The 24,612-nt window shown below is 47.6% G+C and overlaps 2 pseudogenes across 1 annotated transcript; both read left to right on the plus strand.

Moving 5' to 3' along the window:
* Window positions 1-1,111: 1,111 nt before the first annotated feature.
* LOC100425357 (homeobox protein NANOG-like) lies at window positions 1,112-6,669 on the plus strand (annotated as a pseudogene). The gene is made up of 4 exons (XR_013413226.1): window positions 1,112-1,360; window positions 4,506-4,768; window positions 6,028-6,114; window positions 6,248-6,669. The product of XR_013413226.1 is annotated as a homeobox protein NANOG-like (transcript).
* Window positions 6,670-17,331: 10,662 nt separating this feature from the next.
* Window positions 17,332-22,874, plus strand: LOC144338531 (uncharacterized; annotated as a pseudogene).
* The last annotated feature ends 1,738 nt before the right edge of the window (window positions 22,875-24,612 follow it).

The following is a 24,612-nucleotide window of genomic DNA, read 5'->3' on the forward strand; positions in this document are numbered from 1 at the left end:
TTCTCCTGCCTCAGCCTCCTGAGTTGCTGGGACTACAGGCACCCGCCACCACACCCGGCTAATTTTTTGTATTTTTAGTAGAGATGGGGTTTCACCGTGTTAGCCAGGATGGTCTCGATCTCCTGACCTCGTGATCCGGCCGCCTCGGCCTCCCAAAGTGCTGGGATTACAGCCGTGAGCCACCGCGCCCGGCACAAGTACCATTTTCAACATTAACTGATACCTTGGCTTCATACTATGATGCTATGTTGTGTTTTACTATGACCTCAAAGTGAATGAAAGAGGAAAATGGAGCTAGTTGAAATTTCTGGCCAAACTAGACAGATTTTGAGACACTAAGTTATCTCAAATCAAGAAATCGCCCTAATGAGAATTTCAGTAACCTCAGATATTGAAGGTACATGCATCCCCACCCCCACCCCCCCCTTTTTGAGACATAGTCCTGCTCTGTAGCCCAGGCTAGAGTGCAGTGGTGCGATATCGGCTCATCACAACCTCTGCCTTCCAGGTTCAAGGGATTCTCCCGCCTCAGCTTCCGGAGTAGCTGGGACTGCAGGCGCCCACCACCACGCTGGGCTAATTTTTGTATTTTTAGTAGAGACGGGGTTTCGCCATGTTGGACAGGCTGGTTTCGAACTCCTGACCTCAGGTGATCCACCCGCCATGGCCTCCCAAAGTGCTGGGATTACAGGGGTGAGCCACCGCGCCCGGCCTTTTTCTTTATTTTTAAAGTTTTATTGCATTCCTGTTGAACCATTCCTGATTTAAAAGTTGGAAACGTGATGAACCTGGAAGTATTTATTGCTGGGTTTGTCTTCAGGTTCTGTTACCCGGTTTTCTAGTTCCCGACCTCGTCTGGGTTACTCCGCAGTTACTTTTGCATTACAATGGCCTTGGTGAGACTGGCAGATGGGATTAACTGAGAATTCACAAGGGTGGGCCGGTGGGGGTGTGCCCGCCAGGAGGGGTGGGTCTAAGGGTGATAGAGCCTTCATTATAAATCTAGAGACTCCAGGATTTTAACGTTCTGCTGGACTGAGCTGGTTGTCTCCTGTTACTGTGTAGGCGACTCTCTTTATCCCAACTTCTTGATACTTCTGCTTCTGGAGGTCATATTTCTCTAACATCTTCCAGAAAAGTCTTGAAGCTGCCTTAACCTTTTTTCCAGTCTACCTCTTAAATTTTTTTCTCCTCTTCCTCAATACTAACAGGAGTGTGGATCCAGCTTGTCCCCAAAGCTTGCCTTGCTTGGAAGCATCCGACGGTAAAGAATCTTCACCTATGCCTGTGATTTGTGGGCCTGAAGAAAACCATCCATCCTTGCAAATGTCTTCTGCTGAGATGCCTCACACGGAGACTGGTAAGAAAAAAATTTATCCTTGAAAGGCCAAGTTACTTAAGGGAAAAGAGAAGGAGAGAGGGTTGAGGGATCATTTCCCTCTTGAGCAATGATAGACCATTATTATAAGCAAGTGTTATTATCAACTAATCCTCTGGAAACCCCTCTTTCAATTGTAACTTGGTGGCACCTGCCCTTTGACCATGTCCCAAGTCTCAGGAGTATGCACTGAGTTGAAGGACACAGAATTTGGCAGTTGAACAGTATGTAGTATATTTGAGAACCTATGGGCTTAGGCATGGTGGAAACAAAAAAGTATCATTATAGTTAAATGAAGGTGATGCGTACACCTTCACATAGCACTGGACACGCAGCTATAGAAGATGTTACTGCTAATTAACCAGAAGACCTAACATCATAGCTCAGGGACGAGCATGATGTTTTTGTTTTGCCAAAAATGGCATGGCAGATCACGATGAGATTTCTGTAATTAATATATAATTTGTGTAATTCTTTCTACGTCACTAACGGCTGGCTCTTCTCCATTCTCTGGGTTTGTGGATGTTACTGGGCAGCTCTGAGTTTGGGAGCACCTCCCATGTTGACTTCTAAGTCCTGGGAAGTGTTGACCCAACTTTACGGTAAAGATAATTCTAGAAAGTTTAATCTACTGACAGTCAAACAGAACGTAGCTAGAAGTCCAGTTTGCCTCCAAAACCTGTGCTAGTACTCAGGCTTCTGACTGGCAGCTGCAAGGAGTGAGGGATACTTGGGATACTCATTAAGCCGCTACCACTTTTTTGAAAAATCAATTTTTCAGTAGTTTTCAAAAACTTAAGAATGAACCAACTTTACCAAGAATGCCATTGGTAACACTGACACTGTAAAATAGCTTAAAAAGTGCATTTATATTTTGACTACTGTTGTAAAGAGTAGGTTGTGGAAAAGGAATAAGTAAACACGATTGCTATATTTGAACCTTAGATTTGAATATCACCCTGCTTTTCTCTTTTTGAGAATCACGGACTCACTCTGTCACCCAGGCTGGAGTGCAATGGTATGACCATGGATCACTGCAGCCTCTACCCTGGGCTCAAGTGATCCTCTTGCCTCAGCCTCCCAAGTACTAGGATGAGAGGCGTGTGTCACTATACCCAGCTAATTTAAAAATTCTTTTTGTAGAGACAGCGTCTCACTTTGTAGATGGTCTTGAACTCCTGACCTCAAGCGATCCTCCACCCTCAGCTTCCCAAGTCACTGGGATTACAGGCATTGACCCACCCCGTGTTGCTATTCACCCAGTTTTTCAAAACTTTGCATTAATGTTCTTGTCTTTATAATTTTCTTCTTTTTTTTTTTGAGACAAGGTCTTACTGTTGCCCAGGCTGGAGTGCAGTGGGGTGATCTCGGCTCACTGCAACCTCCGCCTCCCAGATTCAAGTGATTCTCCTGTCTCAGTCTCTCGAGTAGCATGGATTACAGGCACATGCCACCACGCCCGGCTAATTTTTGTATTTTTTAGTAGGGACGTGGTTTCGCTATGTTGGCCAGGCTGGTCTCAAACTCCTTACCCCAACTGATCCACCTGCCTCGGCCTCCCAAAGTGCTGGAATTACAGGCATGAGCCACCGTGCCTGGCCACCTTTATAATTTCAGATGTTAAAAATAACAGTGCTGGGTTTGGGAATGAGCAAGTGGGCGTGTTTTCTTTAGCACACATCAAGTGACTGTTTATATAGCTAGCTAATATTTAGGATTTTCCCCAATTCTAATCATTAGTTGAAAGGCTTCCTCTGCTTTTCAGAGCTCCTTGCAAGAGATTGTGAATTTTGCTGTTTTAGAGCCTGTCCATTTGTTCTGTGACTACAGGTTAGAATTGAGAGATAAACACTGGGAAAACTAGGTATTCATTTCTAGTTACAAAATCAGTATATGCCAGGCCCTATGTTAGAGAATTTCAGTTGGTTACCTCATTTAAATAAATAAATAAAAATTTTTGGAGATGAGGTCAGAGCTGGTAAACGGAAGGCCTGGATGGAAACAGAAACTTATCTAAATTCACATATCATGCTGGTCGTAGCATTAAGAACTGGGCAGTTAGTCGCTGGGTTTTTATTTTTTTGAGACACAGTCTCACTCTGTCGCCCAGGCTAGAGTGCAGTGGCAAGATCTCGGCTCACTGCAATCACCGCCTCCCGGGTTCAAGTGATTCTTCTGCCTCAGCCTCCCCAGTAGTTGGGATTACAGGCATGTGCCACCACTCCTGGCTAATTTTTGTAATTTTTAGTCGACATGGGGTTTCACCATGTTGGCACACTGGTCTTGAACTCTTGATCTCAAGTGATCCGCCCACCTTGGCCTCCCAACGTGTTGGGATTACAGGCGTGAGCCATCACACCTGGCTGAGGTGCTGGTTTTATAGAATCCCCAGAATCATGTCATTTAAGCAATCATGTAGGTGTTGATGAAGACCATAAACAGAGAGTGATTTAGGGTGAGATACAATAGGTGAAAATTGGTGGATCTCTATTCTGACCTATTAACACCCAGTGTAGGGGCTTTTGAGCATCAGTTTAAAGTAAAAAGTGGTAGCGCCGGCCCGGTGCGGTGGCTCACGCCTGTAATCTCAGCACTTTGGGAGGCCGTGGCAGGTGGATCACGAGGTCAGGAGTTCGAGACCAGCCTGACCAACATTGAGAAACGCTGTCTCTACTAAAAATACAAAATTAGCCGGGCGTGATGGTGCATGCCTGTAATCCCAGCCCCTCCGGAGGCTGAAGCAGGAGAATCGCTTGAACCTGGGAGGTGGAGGTTGTGGTGAGCGGAGATTGTGCCATTGCACTTCAGCCTGGGCAACAAGAGCGAAACTCCATCTTAAAAAAAAAAAAAAAAGTGGTATTGCCGCTTAGCAATGCATTGGCCACCGTTGTAGATCTCTCCCAACGCAGTCTATTATATACAAAATGGAGATACTGATAAGACTTCTTGGATTAATACTGTATAAAGCTTGCAAAAGTGCCAGGGCTGGTTAAGAAGTTGCTTCTTATTACTTAGATCTGGGTTTCTGGGAATTAACAAAGTACTTTGAAAACACTTTTTTTAACAGGATATTTTAATATTTGAAAAAAGTTTTAGACAAAAGTGTCCTTTTATTTGTTCCCAACAGTCTCTCCTCTTCCTTCCTCCATGGATCTTCTTATTCAGGACAGCCCCGATTCTTCCACCAGTCCCAAAGGCAAACAACCTACTGCTGCAGAGAATAGTGCCACAAAAAAGGAAGACAAGGTCCCGGTCAAGAAACAGAAGGCCAGAACTGTGTTCTCTTCCGCCCAGCTGTGTGTACTCAATGATAGATTTCAGAGACAGAAATACCTCAGCCTCCAACAGATGCAAGAACTTTCCAACATCCTGAACCTCAGCTACAAACAGGTAGGCTTGTTTTGTTGTTGCAATGAGGTGAACAAAAATTAGACTGATTTGTATGGCTAAGATCTCTGTGGATGCACATAGATAGATGTGTGTTCTATGTGTCAGCACATCGCCTTTTGCAAATAATTTAAGTATGACGATGAAATGCTTTTGTAACTTTCTTCACCTCTTTCTTTCCTTAAATAATCTATTATGTGAATGTGTCATTTAACCACTTTCCTGCACAGACCAATATTGTGAAAATCTTTCCAACGTTTCCTTAAGAAAAAAAGAAGTATATAACTCCACTTTCCAGGTTAGGAGGAGAATCCCTAACTCACACTTGTTCTCATTAAAATACAAACTTTTTTTTTCCTTTTTTTCTTTCTGCCAGCAACCTCCAGCTTGTTTTGTTTTTATCTGTGTGAATTTGCTTACTAATAAGTCTAATCATTGTTCATTATTTATTGGCCATTTTCTTTCATTAATTGGCTTATCCTCTTCCAGCCTTTATTTCCTTTTTTTCTCTTGTTTATTTTTGAGATGGAGTCTCATTCTGTCACCCAGACTGGAGTGCAGTGGCCTCATAATGAGACATCATAATGACATTAGCATTACTTTGGCTGGTTTAAGTACAAATGAATGAAACCTCCACCTACTGGGTTCAAGGGATTCTCCTGCCTCAGCCTCCCAAGTAGCTGGGATTACAGGTGTCCGCCACAACCTGGCTAATTTTACTGTATTTTTTAGTAGAAATGGGGCTTCACCATGTTGGCCAGGCTGGTTTTCAACTCCTGACCTCAAGTGATCCACCTGCCTCGGCCTCCTAAAGTGCTAGGATTACAGGCGTGAGCCACTACACTTGGCCCTTGCCTTTATTTTCTATCCAAAATGTTCATTTCTCTCTTTTTTTCTGAAACACTCTGGTTCTGTTGTCGCCCAGCTGGAGTGCAGTGATGCAGTCTCAGCTCACTGCAACCTTAACTTCTCAGGTGCAAGCGATCCTCCCACCTCAGCCTCCTGAGAAGCTGGGACCACAGACGTGCAGCATTACACCTAGCTAATTTTTTGTATTTTTGTAGAGATGGTGTTTCCTCATGTTGGCCATCCTGTACCGAACTCCTGGGCTCAAGCAATCTGCCCGCCTTGGCCTTCCAAAGTGTTGGGATTACAGGTGTGAGACATAGCGCCTAGCCAGGAATAAAAGTTAGCAATATACTTTGATTCAAAATACATCTGTATTACTAATATTTTACAATTTCTGTCATTTTTCCCTGCAGGTGAAGACCTGGTTCCAGAACCAGAGAATGAAATCTAAGACGTGGCAGAAAAACAACTGGCCAAAGAATAGCAATGGTGTGACTTAGGTAACAGAAAACTTTATTCTGTTCTTTCCTTTCAGTGATCCTTCAATCTTGTCCATCTCTGAAACACAACTCCAGTCACAGACAGTTCTGGTTGCCCTTGTACCCTTTCTGTTAATCCCTCCTTCTCTTTCAGAAGGCCTCAGCACCTACCTACCCCAGCCTCTACTCTTCCTGCCACCAGGGATGCCTGGTGAACCCGACTGGGAACCTTCCGACGTGGAGCAACCAGACCTGGAACAATTCATCCTGGAGCAACCAGACCCAGAACATCCAGTCCTGGAGCAACCACTCCTGGAACGCTCAGACCTGGTGCACCCAGTCCTGGAACAATCAGGCCTGGAACAGTCCCTTCCTATGTATAACTGTGGAGAGGAATCTCTGCAGTTCTGCTTGCAGTTCCAGCCAAATTCTCCTGCCAGTGACTTGGAGGCTGCCTTGGAAGCTGCTGGGGAAGGCCTTAATGTAATACAGTAGACGACTAGGTATTGTAGTACTCCACAAACCGTGGATTTATTCCTAAACTACTCCACGAACATGCAACCTGAAGTTGTGTGAAGATGAGTGAAATTGGCCGGGCGCGGTGGCTCAAGCCTGTAATCCCAGCACTTTGGGAGGCCGAGGCGGGCGGATCACAAGGTCAGGAGATCGAGACCACAGTGAAACCCCGTCTCTACTAAAAATACAAAAAATTAGCCGGGCGCGGTGGCGGGCGCCTGTAGTCCTAGCTACTCAGGAGGCTGAGGAAGGAGAATGGCGTGAACCCAGGAGGCGGAGCTTGCAGTGAGCCGAGATCGCACCACTGCACTCCAGCCTGGGCAACAGCGTGAGACTCCGTCTCAAAAAAAAAAAAAAAAAAAGAAGATGAGTGAAATTGATATTACTCAATTTCAGTCTGGGCACTTGCTGAACCTTCTCCCCCCGCTCCCCTCCCTGATATAAGTTTTCTTGTTTGGAAACCACATGGGCTGGGTTCCACTATGCCTATCCAGCCTAATCAGAGAGGTTTCTTTCTTTCTTTTTTTTTTTTTTCCTATTGGATCTTCCTGGAGAAAAGGCATTTTAATAGCCTTGGCTGCTAAAGACAACTTGATACTAGCTGTCTCTGGCTCTAGATAACTAGATCTAATACTAGTTTGGGTACTTTTAGGGTTTAGAATCTAACCTCAAGAATAAGGAAAAAAAAATAAGAAATGAAAGTACAAATTGGTGTGATGAAAATATATTCCTATTGTTTGGAATTGGGAGGCTTTGCTTATTTTTTAAAAAACTCTACTGAGGCCGGGCGCGGTGGCTCATTCCTGTAATCCCAGCTCTTTGGGAGGCCAAGGGAGGTAGATCACCTCCGGTTAGGAGTTCGAGACCAGTCTGGCCAACATGGTGAAACCCTGTCTCTACTAAAATACAAAGATTAGCTGGGCGTGGTGGCAGGCGCCTGTAATCCCAGCTACTTAGGAGGCTGAGCCCAGATGGTGCCACAGGAATCCAGCCCGGATGACAGAGCCAGATCCATGTCAAAATAAAATAAAATAAAATAAAACCTTATTGAGGCGAAGGGTGAAGGGTTAAGCTGTAACATACTTCATTGATTTCCTCAACCCTTTTTGGCTCTGTTTTACTATAGCCCCTATTTTGTTGATTATGCTAATATTTGTGGAAAGAGGTCTTATGTTTGCTGCATTATGACATCAGTACTACTTTGGCTGGTTTAAATACTAAGGAATAAAACAACCATTTTTCCTTTAGTTGACTTTGGCCTGAATTCTCCTAGTGTTTCAATCAGTAAAAATACAGCTTAAACAAAAATCTTTGTTAAATTTTTGGTTGGGGTGAGGGAGTACATTAGCTGAGAAGACGGTATCTTAGAAGTAAATAGAAAAAGCTGAACGTGGAGGCCCATGGTAGTCCCAGCTACTTGGGAGGCAGGAATATCGCTTGAGTCCTGGAGGGCTCACTCCAGCCTGGGCAGCAGTGAGTCCCCTGCCTCAAAAAATGGATAGAATTGAGTAAGTGGCTGGGCAAGGTGGCTCATGCCTATAATCCCAGCACTTTGGGAGTCTGAGCTGGGTGGATCACACAAGGTCAGGAGTTCGAGACCAGCCTGGCCAACATAGCGAAACACCGTCTCTACTAAAAATACAACAATTTGTTGCAGGAGGTTGCAGTGAGCTGAGATCGCAACAGATTGAAATTCCTGACTTTGAGTGATCTGCCTGCCATAGCCTCCCAAAGTGCTGGGATTACAGGTGTGAGCCACTGCGCTCCAGCTTTTTTGTTTTTTAAGATGGTGTGTCACTAACATTTTAATAAAATTATTGATTCTTACAAAGGACAGATAATGAAGCTCTAATAAATTTGAGGAAATATTAAATGGTAATTCAGAGCCTAGAAATTTTGGAAAAAAATATCTGGCTTCTCTTTGCTTCAGATTAAGTTCAGCTACAAAACATGGGAGTAGTTTATATTTCTATTATCCTGATGAGAAATCTGATGTGGCAGATACCACCCTCCACCTGCTGAAAGGATAATCTTTTTTTATTTTTTTTGAGACGGAGTTTCACTCTGTTGCCAGGCTGGAGTGCAGTGGCACAATCTCGGCTCACTGCAAGCTCCGCCTCCTGGGTTCACGCCATTCTCCTGCCTCAGTCTCCTGAGTAGCTAGGACTACAAGTGCCCGCCACCTCGCCCAGCTAATTTTTTGTATTTTTGGTACAGACGAGGTTTCACCATGGTCTCGATCTCCTGACCTCGTAATCCACCTGCCTCCGCCTCCCAAAATGCTGGGATTACAGGCATGAGCCACCGTGCCCGGACGAAAGGATAATCTTGAGTAGATAATGGAGCCAGTTTTACTGACCTAATGAGCACAGGAATTGTTCAGGGACCCGGTGAGAGTTAACAAGTGTGTGATGGCTGTGTGGGCAGCACTGATGGAATCTACAGGGCCTTCCCCGGTTTGGGGGATATTAAGTATGACTGTAGGGTTACTGAGAGGCTGAGGAAAGATACCTGGCTTGAGGTCTGGGATCTGAGAGAGGGAAGATTTTGAGTTGCACATAGGCTTGAAGCATCTCTTATGATGAAAGCATCAAGCTGGGTGCTGAAGAAAGGAAGTGAGAGATGAGAGAAAAAAGGAGATTGGTGTCTGGTTTTCACTGTTTAATTTGCTTTTGGAAATTAACTATTAATGGAAATAACGACTTGTTTCCTATATCCAATAGGTCAATATTCAAGTTGAGGTGAAGACCTAGGGCAGAAGGTAGTAAAACCCACAGTCACCAAGAAACCAAAGAAAGGCCGCGTGCAGCAGTTGACACCTGCAATCCCAGCACTTCGGGAGACTGAGGTAGGCAGATCACTTGAGGTCGGGAGTTCAAGACCAGCCTGGCCAAACATGGCGAAACCCCATTTCGGCTAAAAATACAAAAATTAGCCGGATGTGGTAGCTCACACCTGTAATCTCAGCTACTTAGGAGGCAGAGGCAGGAGAATCACTTAAACTCTGGAGGTGGAAACGGCAGTTAGCTGAAATGGCACCACCACACTCCAGCCTGGTGGAGAGTGAGACTCCTTAGAGAAAGAAAAAAGAAAACAAAGAAAATCTTGATTTTCTTTCTTTCTTTCTTTCTTTTTTTTTTCTGAGACAGACTATCGCTCTGTCACCCAGGCTGGAGTGCAGTGGCACAATCTTGGCTCACTGCAACCTCCACCTCCCAGGTTCCAGGGATTCTCCTGCCTCAGCCTCCCGAGTAGCTGAGATTATAGGCGCGTGCCACCAGGCCCAGCTAATTTTTGTATTTTTAGTGGAGACGGGGTTTCACCATGTTGGCCAGGATGGACTCCATCTCTTGACCTAGTGATCTGCCCACCTCAGCCTCCCAAGGTGCTGCGATCACAGGCGTGAGCCGCCGCGCTCTGCCCTGATTTTCTTTTTTTTGAAGAATCAGGGGTTTTGGTTGCAAGTCTAAAATAAATTTGCTCTTAAAAACGAATTTAAGCAATAGAAAAATATATAATGAAGTTGATCTAGTAATTACACCTATTCAGATATAAACGCTAAATAATTCAGCATATGTTCTTACAGATTTTCAGTCAAAGATATTTTAGTACATATAGTGTAGGTGTTAATGGGTGGTTTTGTAAATTACAACACTATTATATTTTCTGGGGGTTTCTTTGAGACGGAGTTTCACACTTGTTGCCCAGTGTAATGGCGCAGTCTTGGCTCACTCCAACCTCCGTCTCCCAGGTTCAAGCGATTTTCCTGACTCACACTCTGGAAAGCTGGGATTATAGACATGCGCCACCATGCCCAGATAATGCCATATTTTTAGTAGACACGGAGTTTCTCTGGATAATACTGTGTTTTTAGTAGACACGGAGTTTCTCCATGTTGGTCAGGCTGGTCTCAAACTCCCGACCTCAGATGATCTGCCTGCTTTGGCCTCCCAAAGTGCTAGGATTACAGGCGTGAGCCACTGCACCCGGCCTTTTTTTTTTTTTTTTTTTTTTGAGACGACGTTTTCCTCTGTCACTCAGATGGCTGGAGTATACTGTGCGATCTCATCTCACTGTAACCTTCGCATCCCCGGTTCAAGCCAATTCTCCTGCCTGAGCCTCCCGAGTAGCTGGGATTATAGGTACCCACCACCACGCCCGGCTAATTTTTGTAATTTTAGTAGACACAAGGTTTCACCATGTTGGCCTGACTGGTCTTGAACTCCTGACCTCAGGTGATCCACCCACCTCAGCCTCCCAAAGCGCTGGGATTACAGGTGTGAACCACTGTACCCAGCCTGACTAGTCTATTAAAAACTTACAGAGCTTTAGAGTCTTAACACACAAATGGTAATCTCAGAGTATAGCTTACAGTTCAAGTGAAGTACAGTTTATTTTTTATTTATTTATTTTGTGAAGTGCAGTTTATAAATATTTTCTATGTAATTGTGTGCTGTGTAAATCTAAAGTACTCTTAAAGGTATTTACCTCCAAATTGGAACTCACTTTATTTTTCACTATTCTTTTTGTCTTTTTTTTAGAGACAGAGTCTTGCTCTGTCGCCCAAGCTGGAGTGCAGTGGTAGGATCTTGGCTCACTGCAACCTCTGCCTCCCAGGTTCAAGTGATTCTCCTGCCTCAGCCTCCAGAGTAGTTGGGATTACAGGCACATGCCACCACATCCAGCTAATGTTTGTATTTATTTATTTATTTATTATTATTTTTTGAAACAGAGTCTCACTCTGTTGCCCAGGCTGGAGTGCAGTGGCGCCATCTCGGCTTACTGCAACCTCTGATTCTCAGGTTCAAGTGATTCTCCTCCTGCCTCAGCCTCTCAAATAGCTGGGATTACAGTCATGTGCTACCACGCCCGGCTAATGATTGTATTTTTATTAGAGATGGGGTTTCTCCATGTTGGCCAGACCGATCTCAAACACTTGACCTCAGGTGATCCACCCACCTTGGCCTCCCAAAGGGCTGGGATTACAAGTGTGAGTCAACACACCCGGCCTGTTTTTTACTATTATTTTGGAAGATGTGAGTGACATAAGAGGCAGAGTAGGTCTGCTGTGGTGGCTCATGCCTGGAATTCCAGCACTTTAGGAGGCTGAGGCAGGCGGATCACCTGAGGTCAGGAGTTGGGGAGCAGCCTGGCCAACATGGAGAAACCCCATCTCTATTAAAAATACAAAAATTAGCTGGGAGTGGTGGCAGGCATGTATAATTCCAGCTGCTCAGAAAGCTGAGGAAGAACAATCGCTTGAACCCGGGAGGCAGAGGTTGCAGCGAGCCGAGATTGTGCCACTGCACTCCATCCTGGGCGACAAAGCAAGACTCCGTCTCAAAAAAAAAATAAAAAGAGGCAGATGATTCTGACCTATAGAGCTGTAAGAAAAAAAAAAGGAAAAACATGTTTTTTAAAAAAGGCATAATAAAAAGACATTGCTAAGTTAAGAATAATGATCATCTCTCTTCTCCTGGCAAAGACTGATGTGGCCAGGAGTGGTGGCACACGCCTGTAATTCCAGCACTTTGGGAGGCCGAGACAGGTGGATCACGAGGTCAGGAGTCTGAGACCAGCCTGACCAACATGGTGAAACCCCATCTCTACTAAAAATACAAAAATTAGCAGGGTATGGTGGGCACACGCCTGTAATCCCAGCCACTCAGGAGCCTGAGGCAAGAGAACTGCTTGAACCCGGGAGGCAGAGGTTACAGTGAGCTGGGTGACAGAGGGAGACTCCAACTCAAAAACAAACAAACAAACAAAACTGACATGGCAGATACTTAAAACATGGTCTTTTTCCCCCGATAGAGGGGCAGCAACTCTGAGTAAAAAGGAGTCATTTTTATTGTCCTAATGAGATAGGAATTGATCAGGAAGCAATTGAGCAGGATCCGTGTGTGACAGTTGTGTGGATGGCACTGAAGGAACCTACAGAGGCTTACATAGCTTGAGGGCTGAGTGTGATTGCTGGCCTGGCACAGGGGCTCACACCTGCAATCCCAGCACTTTTGCAGGCCAAGGTGGGAGGATTCCTCGAGCCCAGGAGTTCAAGACCAACCTAGGCAACATAGTGAGAGACTGTCTCTACAAAAAATAGAAAAAAAAAAAATTAGCCTGTGATCCCAGCAACTAGGGAGGCTGAAGCAGGAGGATCTGTTGGACCCAGAAGATCAAAGTAGCAGTGAGCAATGATCGTGCCACTACACTCCAGCTTGAGCAACACAGCAAAATGTTGTCTCAAAACAAAAGTATGACTGTAGGATTACTGAAAGGCTGAGAAAGGACGAGACTGAAGAAATGAGATTTGGGGATGGGCTCAGTGGCTCACACCTGTAATCGCAGCACTTTGGGAGGCCAAGGCGGGCAGATCACGAGGTTGGGAGTTCAAGACCAGCATGGCCAATGTGGTGAAACCCCGTCTGTACTAAAAAAACAAAAATTAGCCTGGTGTGGTGGTGTGCGCCTGTAGTCGTAGCCTCTCAGGAGGCTGAGGCAGGAGAATCGCTTGAACCCGGGAGGTGGAGGTTGCAGCGAGCTGAGATTGCACCACTGCACTCCAGCCTCAGTGACAGAGTGAGACTCTGTCTTAAAAAAACAAACAAAACAAAACAAAACAAAACAAAATGAGATTTGGGATGTAGGAGAGGCTAAGAATTAGGAGATTCGATTTACAGGAAGGACATAGATTGTATGGCTAATCTGGTGTGATGCACGTTGGCTGTATTGCCTGAAAATGTTCACCTTGACTATGGAAGAAAAAACAAATGACATTTGTATGACTCATAAGACATACTAATTATACATAAATTGATAAATGGTAAGACAGACTAGATTTAGCTAAGCAGAGCACATGTACACAGAACACAAAAAGGGTAGAAGAAGCAAGAGGAACCTAATACTCTTATTTAGCCTAATGCAAAATATCCTATGGTTACCAGAAGGCATACAACAGGGTAACTCTTGAACTGGCCACCATTGAAGACACCCACTCCAGCCTTACAAGTATGCTGCCCAAAAAATGCAATAAAATTTCAAAGCTGCTCAGTGAGGCCAGGCCTGGTGGCTCAAGCCTGTAATGCTAGCAGTTTGGGAGGCTGAGGCAGACAGATCACAAGGTCAAGAGTTCAAGACCAGCCTGGCCAATGTGGTGAAACCCCGTCTCTACTAAAAACACAAAAACTAGCCAGGTGTGGTGGCGTGTGCCTGTAGTCCCAGCTACTCGGGAGGCTGAAGCAGAAGAATGGCTTGAACCCAGAAGGAGGAGGTTGCAGTGGACCAAGATCGTGCCACTGCATTCCAGTCTGGGCAACAGAGTGTGACTCCATCTCAAAAACAATAACAACAAAACCAAAAAACTGCTTAATGAGCCAAGGAGAACTATTTCGGGGCCAGGAATACCTACCCCTTTGTCTCTCTGATAAGAGCACATTCACACCCATGTTCCAGGTACATCTGTTCTGCAGATCCCTGGCCCTAAATGAATCTCAAATTCTCACCCTTGGTTCTTGTCCTTAGCTCTCATGACTACACCAGTGTATCAGAGGACATATAAACACTGCTACCCTTTCTACTCTGCATGCACCTTATCCTAAATAGATTAACGTATCCCATCTTTTTTGACTGTTTTGTGCCATGTATTTAATTGATTTAATACGCTTCTAGCATCTCAATTTGATCGGTGAGCTTTTCTGTTTCTTAATAGCTTGCTTGTTAGCATCATTGGAGGTAGTGCTACCATTCATTACATTGAAGTAATTTTCCAGGTGCTTAACCTTATAAAATTCTCAGGGACATTTTATTCGAGGACCACAGAGTTTATACCAACTATCCAGAAGCCAGGAACCCTTAAGGAGAGACTCACCACCAGCAGCTTCTTTTCATTCAAGTTTCACTTCAACCTCACACCCAGGAACCCATTCAAATTCCCTACATTTCAGTATCCTTAGTCAAACTAACTTCCTGTGCCAGAAGCTTTTGTCTGTCCCAGTGACTTCTTTCTTTAACAAATACCCTTCATCTCCCCCTTGAGTCAAAGCCCATGGGGGCCCCAGGAGGCATGCGATATTTACCAAGGGTCCTCCCCCACTTTCCTGCCTCTGTCTGGCAGTTGTTTGCCTTTACTTTCAGGTTTGTAGTCACAGCCGGTTTTTTTTTTTTTTTTTTTTTTTTTTTTTTTTTTTTTCCTGTAGACACACCAGGTTTTCTGAATGGTAGGATTATTTAGAGTAGAATTAACCTTGTCCTTCACCCTGAGAAATGGGTGCTTGAAATTCACTAATCAAAGCCTGTATTCCTACCACTTCTGAGCTTTGAATTTATATTATGATATTCAGAAAACCCAGGCAAATTCAATCCATGCTTCTCTCCTTCAGGTACAAACTGAAATGGAAATGGAATCTGAAAAATCAAGAAAATGAATTTTAAAAACTAAAATATGGTACAGTTACTACAGTATAATGTTGGAAATAACACACACCTCCTTTTGGGAAAAGAACAAAGAAAGCAAAATTTTCTAGGGTAAAGGAAGAGATGTAAAAAGGAGAACCTGACATGTGAACTTATAATTTCCTTTTTACTTAATCTTCTATTATTACATTTGTTTATATATTTGGTGATCCTGTGACCCAAAAAGGATAAGTTGAAAAGCCTTAAATTAGGTTGGCACATCTCCAAGTTCTTATTGGCAACTTTTCAAGCCTCTTCTTGAGGTGTCTTAGGTATCGTGAATTTTGCTTTAATGTTTATTTGCTGATCTTTCACCTTCTTAGGCATTAAGTTTTTGGACCATAAAGACAACATAGAGCTTACATTTTTTATCTTTTAATCACTTGGCTAACAGTAGTTAGTGATTAGTTCTCATTTAGCCATGAAGTGCGCAGGAACATAAAGAATGGCATCTTTTAATTTTTAAAAACATATCGGCCGGGCGTGGTGGCTCACGCCTATAATCCCAGCACTTTGGGAGACCAAGGTGGGTGGATCATAAGGTCAGGAGTTCAAGACCAGTCTGGCCAAGATGGTGAAACCCTGTCTCTACTAAAAATACAAAAGATTAGCAGGACATGACGGTGGGTGCCTGTAATCCCAGCTACTTGGGAGGCTGAGGCAGAAGAATTGCTCGAACCCAGGAGGCGCAGGTTGCAGTGAGCCCAGATCGCACCACTGTACTCCAGCCTGGGCGACAGAGGGAGACTCTATCTAAATATATATATCTCCAGGCATGGTGGCTCATGCCAGTAATCCCAGCACTTTGGGAGGCCGATGAGGGCAGATCACCTGAGGTCAGGAGTTCACGACCAGCCTGACCAACATGGAGAAACCTGGGGACAGGGGACGGAGGGTAACACCAGGGACAGGGGGACGGAGGGTAACGCCAGGAATGGGGATGGAGGGTAACACCGGGGACAGGGGATGGAGGGATAGAGGGTAACACTACTCCTCCAGGTGCCTTTGGGGGATGCTGCCGCCTCTGGAACCCCAGAGTGAAGTCAACAGGATTCTGTCCCCAGGAGCCTCAGAGCCTGGCAGCTGGGATTGGCGCAGTATGAACTACCGTTCACTGGCTCTGCACCCTGGGACAGGCTCCCTGGTGTTTCCACCCTGGTTTCCCATCTGGACAGTGGGACCCTGAGTGTCCCCGTCACAGCTGCGCCCGGAGCCCTGGACTCCAGCGTGTCATAGGCACTCGTTAGCGTTTCTTTTGTCGTGGTCCACGGACGAAGTGGCTCTTTCTTTCTGTGTTCACAGCCCTCCTGCTCACTTTACCTTTTTAACATAACTTCGTATGTGGGGAGGACTCGAGTGATTAATCGAATGTTTCATCAGTGCGGTTCTTCTGTTTCCCAGTTTTGACACAACATTTGGTCCAATTTCCAGGGACTCCTGTGGTCAGCCTCACGGTTTCACTCTGTCATTTTCTAATGAGGTATTCTTTGGGAGTCTTTTAAATTAAGCGCCGTCATTTAAAAATAAGTTTTATAATATGCAGTTTCAGGTTAATTCTTTACCTTTGTGTCTCAGGCAGTGGCTCCCCACCTGTGAGTAGTCAGAAAGGTTCAGGCAGTTTTCCAGGGCGGCCTTTGCATTTACTGGAACTATTAAGAGCTCGTTCCCGCTTCCGTGGTGATTGACACGCAGTGCGCGTGAGGCCGTGTGTCGCTTAGCGTCTTCTGCAGGCTTAGAGGTCACTTTCTGTTCTTCCCCAAGCCTGCTCCGCTGTGCCCAGTGTTCACTGCGGGCGACGGTCACACTGGCACAGGCCACCGAGGCCACAGGGCAGACTCCACCTGGCGGAGCCTGCAGAATGGCAGAGCCCGGCCTCCTCGCCGCCCTTCACAGGGAGCAGAAAGCTAAGCCTGTGATCAGAGCTGTGCTAGCCCAGAAAGCCTCCGAGCAGGTTTAATTTAGGAATCGGCTCCTACCAACTGCCCATGTTTAGGATGTGTTTGAGTTTTTGTGATTTTTCCTGCACTGAAGCTATTGGGCTGGCTCTGAGTCACTGTCATGGGACTTCACGTTGCCCCGAGGGGAAGCGGCAGGAGAGGAGGGCCGCACAGAGTCTTGAGGCGGTGATAATGAAGGGCTTGTTGCCTCTTGGGACAGCGAGTTCAAACTCTTTGTAATTGTCAGTGTAAATAGTTACCTGCTGAGGACACGGCTGTAATTCAGGGTGGCACGGTTGATTATCATCGTTGGTATCAGGTACCTGCCTGTAAAATGACGGTACCCCTAGTGCGGCTCCAGGAGGGCAGCTCCTGCCAAACACACGTGCTCCTGGGCCCCTGCAGCCAAGGTCCTGCTGCCAGCCAGGCCTCCAGCTGTGGGTGCAGCGGGTCTTCATGGCACTGAGTGCCTCCCTCGTTTGCTTGTGGGTCCCAGCCCTCCATCCCTCCCGGTCCCCAGTGCGGCTCCTCCCTGGGTTCTCCCAGCCCTGTGCACACCTCCGTCTTCACAGCTTCCCTAGTTTTCTCGTATGCGCCCTAGGTGGGTGCCTAGGCAGGGTTCATGTGTTAGTCGAGTTCTCTCCAGCCTTTCCTGGCTCCTGGTTCAGCAGGTCCCTTCAGATGAGTCAGCCAGCTGTGTGCCTGCGTGTTCAGGATACTTGTCAGGGGCCTTCTTCAGGTCAGAGCAAGACCGACGCTCACCTCCTCCGGGGGACTTTGGAGCCCGCCCTGGAGAGACTCCAGCCACCTCCAGAGGGGCCGCCCGGGTCCCCGCAGGCTGGTGGAAGTGACTTCTGAGCCACACGAGGCCCCACTTTGTGTTCCTACACCCCACAAAGCCACTTGAAGCACCAGGTTCTGGTGCTGTGTGCCTCTGGAGTGTGGCACACAAGCCTGGACGGGGATCTGAGCGGGCGCTGCCTTCCTCAGGCTGCGCTTGTGTTTTGGGGCCCCTGGAGCACTCTTGGCTGTGATTCTCGCCGCTGTCTGGGCTCCCCTAGACGGTCTCACCCGCAGCCTGAGGGCCACATCGGCAGCCACCGAGGAGCCGGCAGGTCCGGCGTTGGTCCCACTCAGTCCTTCTCGACTTTGGTGACAGAGGAGACAGCAAAACTTCAGCTGGGAGCCCCAGGCCTTCTCTGCTTGGGGCCCTGGGACTGAGATAGCACAGATCCTGCCATCCACTGCTGGGGGCCGCGCCCTGCGGCTCCCTCCTCTGGTCAGGGACCGCGCCCTTAAGCTGGGCAGCTCCAGGTCCTCGCAGTCAGGGGCCCAGGGCGGGTCCTGGATGCAGAGAGAAGGAGAAGGGCGGCGATTTGAGCCCAACTGTGTTGGCTTCATCTTCTGCCTCTTGTCCCTATATACCTTTGCAAAGTTTTCCAGATGAAAACTCAGAAGGGATTTTTAATGACTGGCATCTCTGAATTCCATGGAAGCTAATCTGTCCACCTGTTTCACCCACCTCACTTCTCCCTGTTGGGGCTGATTTTGGCAGCGTTCATAGGGGCATGGACGAAAGGGGTGGTGGCCAGCCCTCAGCCCTGCGTCCCTCCCCTCCTCCCCTCAGCGCCACAGCATTTCGGTGTCATCCCCTACCCTGCACGCGTCCTCATGAAAACCAAGTGCGGCTGGAGGGAGACGCCTGCGCCCGCTCCCGTGACCTTCCTGGCCAGCCCGACTACAGCGGCCCCTGGGCAGGCATCTGTCTGGTGCTGCCTCTGTGTCCCTCCCACCACCTGATGCTCCTGCTCCTGAATCTTCACGCATGTGCTCTGTGCAGCCACCTCAGTGGCTCCCCAGGAACAGAGACAGTGTCTCACGCCGGTCAGAATGCTCTTCTCTGTCCACGGAATAGTCCAACACAGAATCATTCCTCTGTGATTATTTATGCTTTGTTATGTAGAACTGGAATAAAGAAAAAGTGAATCTAGACATTACAGCCATCAGGTTGAAGCTAGGTAATTGCATTAGGGAATTAAATGAAAGCATTTGAGCTTCTCGAGCTCTAATTCTACATCTTCATATCCGCATCACCCCATACCCAGTGTCTAACACAGCTCTTGGTCTAGGAGTTTCTTGATAAATGCTTATTGAATTGAACTGGACTGAGCTTAACATTCCCATCCAGAGTTAGAAGCCAGCCGCTGAGCAAATTGCATTTAGAACGTGAGTTTGACGTTACTGTGGTAACGGGTATCCTACACGTCATAATTCCTAGTCAATATGGGGTATTTAGTCAAATAGACTCAAGTATAGAGAGGCGTTGGCCCATCTGGTGAAAGGGCAAGGCACGGCGCTTTAGGTCCAGGTCCCCAATATCAACTATGAAAATAAAACATTGTCAACTCCAATTACAGCCCTGTCCTCAGCTGGTCCCTGTTTACACTACCAATTATAAACAGCTTGAACTTGCTGTCCTTAGAGGCAACACACCCTCCATTCTCTCTGCAGTACGGCTGCCTTGGTGGAAGGAACATGCCCCTGCTCCCTCCCTACCCCGTCCTCTCCCCTCTCCCCTCCTCTCTCCCTCCCTCTCTCCCTCCCTCCCCCATCCTCCCTCCCTCCTCCTCTCTCCCTCCCTCCTCCTCTCTCCCTCCCTTCCTCCTCTCTCCCCCCTCCTCTCTCCCTCCCTCCCCCTCCTCTCTCCCTCCTTCCCCCCTCCTTCTTCCTGTCTTCTCTCACCTTTCTTCCCCAACCTTCTCTCCTGGGTGAGGGGCAGAAGAGAAGAGACCTCCGGAATCTTCTGCTTCATCCAAGCAGCTTGGGGGCAGCATAAACAGCTGCAATTTGGCTACCCCAGCAGGTGCCTCAGGGCAGCCTTTCTATTTTTTATTTTATTTTATTTTATTTTTTGAGACGGAGTCTCGCTCTGTCGCCCAGGCTGAAGTGCAGGGGCCCGATCTCAGCTCACTGCAAGCTCTGCCTCCCAGGTTCCCGCCATTCTCTTGCCTCAGCCTCCCGGGTAGCTGGGACTACAGGCACCTGCCACCTCGCCCGGCAATTTTTTTGTATTTTTAGTAGAGACGGGGTTTCACCGTGTTAGCCAGGATGGTCTCGATCTCCTGACCTTGTGATCCGCCTCTCTCGGCCTCCCAAAGTTCTGGAATTACAGGCTTGAGCCACCGCGCCCGGCCAGGGCAGCCTTTCTAATGGGAATCCTGGAATCATGTCTTTCCTTAATGTGTCCTAAAGGCTGAAGGACATGAAGTGAAACAATGCTCCATGCTCAGTCCTGTGATTTTGTGTATTTATTGGACTTACCTTGAAATTAAACTAAATGATACCCAAGGTAGAGCACTAAAGAAAAGGAAAAACAGGCTATGGTGTTTGAAAAACAAACAAAGCCATTCGGTTTGTTGGTTTGTTCTTAGACCTTCACAGGCTCCTAGGTCACACGTTTCAGTTTCTCAGTGAGGGGTGTTCTCTCCGGAAGCCGTGTCAGCCTCTTGTTTGATGATGTCAGCCACAGCAGAAAGAAACACTCCGTAGGCCCCGTGCTCAGCACCCTGGCGTGAGCTCCTGCCATCTTCTGTTCATGCTCATCACAGCTCTGTGCAGTGGGCGTCCTCCTGATCCATGTGGGAGGATGGAGGATGGAGGCGGAAGGGTGAGTGATGGCAGGATCACATGAGGGGTCTCTCTCGAGGTAGGGAGGGGAACCAGCCCAGGACCTCAGTGCCCATCACGTCCTTCCTCCTCCTCCTCTGCCTCTCTGTGACTGTTTGACTCAGGCTGCAGAGACAGACATGAGTATGTGCAGAGCATGTGTGCACCCCTGGGGGTGTGCGCTCATATTGGCAGGGAGGGATGTGAGTGTGTACAGAGCGTGTGTGCACACCTTGGGGGTGTATGCTGGCATTGGCAGGGACAGATGTGAGCATGTACAGAATGTGTGCTGGCATTGGCAGGGACAGATGTGTACAGAACGTGTGTGTACTCCTGGGGGTGTGTGCTGGTGTTGGCGGGGACAGATGTGTACAGAGCATGTGTGCACACCTGGGTGTGTTTGCTGGTGCTGGCACGGACAGACGTGAGCATGTACAGAGCGTGTGTGCACACCTGGAGGTGTGTGCTTATGTTATTTTGTAAGCGGCAAATACGTGGCCCGTTGCCTAGGGCGGCCCTGCGCCTGTGCTGAGTCTGTCAGTGGCCCTCGGGTTGGGGTCTCCATCTCCCCAGACAACATTTGAGTGTCTTGAGGTTTCAGATTCTTCCTCTCCGGGTACTTGGGCCTCCTCAGGACCAAACGTCAGAACCAGCCAACTGCAAACTACAAGAACGTTCAAATGCATCTTCAGTAGGAAAAACAAAAGCAATTGGAATAATTTTCCAACATGACCCCGTGATTAAGCCTTTAGATACTCCAGCCAACAGATTGAGTCACTTTAAAATTCACACCAACTAAAATGGTTGTGAGAGTTGCAGAGCTTTACCGCTAAACCTTGAAATAATTGAAGCGTTCTGCTCCACTTGCTTACAAACTAGGGTTGGGGATAACTTTCAGTCCAAAGTAGCAACCTTCTTTTTTTTTTTTTTTGAGACAGAGTCTCGCTTAGTCGCCCAGGCTGGAGTGCAATGGCGCAATCTCGGCTCACTGCAAGCTCCGCCTCCCGGGTTCACGCCATTCTCCTGCCTCAGCCTCCCGAGTAGCTGGGACTACAGGCGCCCGCCGCCTCGCCCGGCTAATTTTTTGCATTTTTAGTAGAGATGGGGTTTCACCGTGTTAGCCAGGATTGTCTCGATCTCCTGACCTCGTGATCCGCCCGCCTCGGCCTCCCAAAGTGCTGGGATTACAGGCGTGAGCCACCGCGCCCGGCCCAAAGTAGCAACCTTCTAAATCCAGCTTAGATGTGAGGCTCCCACTGACACAGGAAGAGACAGTGGCACTTGTTTATTCTCCTGTGTTCAGATACTTTGTCATTTTTTCTTTGTATCCTGATCATCACTTCTGCTTTTCCAATTCAAACTAAAGGGAGTTTAGTTCTGTTTTAGAGAAGCTGTGGTTAGTGGTTTCTTTTCATGGTTTGCTTAATCTCTTCAGTCTGGTGCTTACATTTATCCAAATAGACTTTTCTTTAGTAGGACGGTGCCGTAGCCCAGGGCTTCTCCCTCCATATCTGCTCCCCAGGAGGCCCCCCTAGGAATGGGCGCTGGAGATCCACCCCCTCTCCATGTGCTGTTTTCTTTGAGTCCAATGTAGGTTTGGCTCAGAGAAGAAAACAGTCCTCCGGGTTGGGTGCCTCTGACTGCTTGCTTGTGAAATGTTTAATGATAAGGCGCCTTCCAAACTAATTTTACACATTTATAATTGTAGCATGAAGTATCACTGCAGTCAGAAGAACAAGAAACACTCCCATAAAGTAGATAGGCAGAAAAAAGCCATAAAATTTAATAAAGGGCAAATAAAGTGGTGTTGTAAGAAGGTACAGTGGGAAATGCTCTCAGTCCAGCCAGATTGGCTGTGGCATCCTCCTGTAAATACATTCAGCCACGTGTGGCCCTGATCGCAATCACTACTGTGAATTGTGATCCAGAATGTTCTTGGAGGTGGATGCCTGGACTGTGCCAGCAGCTGAGTCTGATTGGGCATCACGGCGGTGATGTGCTTAGTGCGGCAGCTGGGCTGAGGGGTGGCCACCCGTGCACTTGCCACGTGCAGCCGTTATTCTGGTGATGGAGTTGCACGCGGCGCGGCTTGTCCACCTGGGCTCCTTAAAGTACCAGAAACCCAACCGCGGCTGGGTGCCCCCCGACATGGGAGCTGTCTTTTTTATGCAGGGCCCTCTGGCACTGCACAGCCCGGCCGCCAGTCCCTGAGCCCATGGGGAGGCACCGCAGGGCTCTGCTGGGCCATGGAGGTGCCCGAGCAGGTGGTCACTCGTTGCTTGTGGAGTGGTCCATGGCCTGTGAGTTTATTCCCGGGGTCTGTGTGGGCGAGGTTAACCAGTTCACAGCTGGGCACTTACCCCTTACACAGGTGACACTAGTTAAAGTGGAATCTATATTAGCTCGCACGGGAGTGCGTGAGGAGCTGGGAGGGTGGGGGAAATTTAGGCCCTAGCACTAGAGCCCGGGCTCCTGACGTTCTGCGTCTTCCTGTTGAAGCGCCCTCAGGGCCGCTGTGGGTCCTGAAGACGGTGGGTGCCATATGGACCAGGGGATGCGGAAGCCTCTAGAGGCTGCGGGAGGCAAGGAGACGGTCACTTCCCCAGAACCAGCCCTGCTGATACTTCGACGTTAGCTGGTGGGACTTGTACTCCAGCTTCCAAAAATGTGAGAAGTCAGTGTTTAGGGCGCTAAATTTGGGGTGATTTAGTGGAGAAATAGAAAACTAGCCCACAAAGGTGCACGCATTGAAATGTGCTCTGTCCAGGTGTTCACAGTGGCGTGAGGGGGATGGCATCAGGGTTCTGGGAACCGTGCAGTTTTACTGAAGGGAGCTCGCCACGCCTTTCCTCATGTAACTGAAGGTATGTGTGTCTGCCACACAGCCCAGGAGACAGGGACTAGAATTCGGACTTTATTTCTTATGGGAACCAAGTCACAGTCAGAACACGGTGAGGGCTGAAATGAGCTTCCTACAGCCTGAACTGGGAAGAGGAATGGCAAGTAGTTTGTGTTTTTCTACACAGACCTGTCCTTTCAGGTTTTAAGTTCTGGAAAAAGGGAGAAGCCAGACACACCTCGGTGAGGGACAGTGTTTCTGGAGGTGGTGCAGCTTCAGCCTGAACGTGGCCATGTGGCTGGGAGGCTCAGAAACTGCCCTCCAAGGGCACTCATCTGTTCCTTATTGCACTAATACCTCGTTTATAGAAATCCACAGAAATTCTAGAGCAGTGCGGGAGGCCTCTGGTCTGGATGGGTTTGTGTGGACCGAGGGCACGGAGTGTTGTCCCAAGTGCTTATCCTGATCTGGCAGAGGCTCTGTTCCCAAATAATTCCAGAGTTTCAGAGCCTATATCTGAGGGATAGTCTTTTAACTTTGTTGCATATAAAGGAAACAAAGTATGTCTTGAGGGTCCAAAAATCCATTTAGTAGTCATGGCTGTAAACTCTCGCATGGGGCTTTGGGATGGAGTGAAAACCACCGTCACCTGGCGTGGACGCTGTGTGGTATTTTAGCGTGGTGGCCTGCTCGTGCCTTGAGCTCCATCTGCGGTGTGAGCAACAGCTGTGCAGTTGAGAAATGTGGGCAGGTCAGCTTGCTCCTCCAGGTGCGTGCGGGCGTCTGGGTGAGGGGCCTGGGATGAGGCCATGTCAGTGGCAAGGAGCTTGGTTGTGTCAGCAGATATGTCGGCCTCTACAGGCCCGCAAGCCAGCCAGAACCCAGTTTTCCTTTGGTCATCTAATGCCAGGAAAAAACCTGTTTCTTAGAGATTCTCATAATTTATATTAATGAACCGTTTGACCATACATAAAATGTTATAAATGCATGAGGCTTTACAACTTGGCAGATGTGTAACTCACATGTTATGATTGAATGAAACTGGAAGATAGGTTTCACTTGAAGGTTTTTAGCATTTTATGTGCAAACCAAATGCCAATAGCATTTTGA

Source organism: Macaca mulatta, chromosome X, assembly GCF_049350105.2.
Source record: "Macaca mulatta isolate MMU2019108-1 chromosome X, T2T-MMU8v2.0, whole genome shotgun sequence".
In the NCBI taxonomy this organism is placed as follows: domain Eukaryota; kingdom Metazoa; phylum Chordata; class Mammalia; order Primates; family Cercopithecidae; genus Macaca; species Macaca mulatta.